This window comes from Stegastes partitus, unplaced genomic scaffold (genome assembly GCF_000690725.1).
Source record: "Stegastes partitus isolate 25-593 unplaced genomic scaffold, Stegastes_partitus-1.0.2 Scaffold1790, whole genome shotgun sequence".
Classification (NCBI taxonomy): Eukaryota; Metazoa; Chordata; class Actinopteri; family Pomacentridae; genus Stegastes; species Stegastes partitus.
In genome coordinates, this window is record NW_007579521.1 from 137,843 (window position 1) to 138,632 (window position 790).

Here is a 790-nt window from a genome sequence, read left to right on the forward strand (position 1 = left end):
ACTGCTAGCCACTGCTAACCACTTCTAGCTACTGCTAACTACTGCTAACAACTCCTAACCACTGCTAATTACTGCTAGCCACTGCTAACCACTTCTAGCTACTGCTAACTACTGCTAACAACTCCTAACCACTGCTAATTACTGCTAGCCACTGCTAACCACTTCTAACCACTGCTAGCTACTGCTAACCACTACTAACCACTGCTAAACACTGCTAACCACTGCTAACCACTACTAACCACTGCTGACTACTGCTAACCACTGCTAACCACTACTAGCTACTGCTAACTACTGTTAACCACTGCTAAACACTGGTAACCACTGCTGAATACTGTTGACCACTGCTAAACACTGATAACCACTGCTGACTACTACTGACTACCACTGACTACTGTAAACTACTGCTGACTGCTATAGACTCCTACTGACTACTACTGACTGCCACTAACTAGTACTGACTACTGTAGACTACTACTGACTACCACTAACTAGTACTGACTACTGTAGACTACTACTGACTACCACTAACTCGTACTGACTACCACTGACTACTATAGACTACTACTGACTATCACTAACTAGTACGGACTACCACTGACTACTATAGACTACTACTGACTACCAATAACTAGCACTGACTACTATCGACTGCTACTGACTACCACTAACTACTATAAACTACTACTTACTTCCACTAACTACTACTGACTACCACTGACTACTAAAGACTACTATAGACTACTACTGACTGCCACTAACTAGTACTGACTACTATAGACTACTACTGACT

At 42.5% G+C, this 790-nt stretch overlaps 1 protein-coding gene across 1 annotated transcript in view; it reads left to right on the forward strand.

Annotated features, from left to right (window-relative positions):
• l3mbtl4 (L3MBTL histone methyl-lysine binding protein 4) overlaps positions 1–790 on the forward strand; it is a 17,530-nt gene that overhangs the window by 4,645 nt on the left and 12,095 nt on the right. The window lies entirely within an intron of this gene.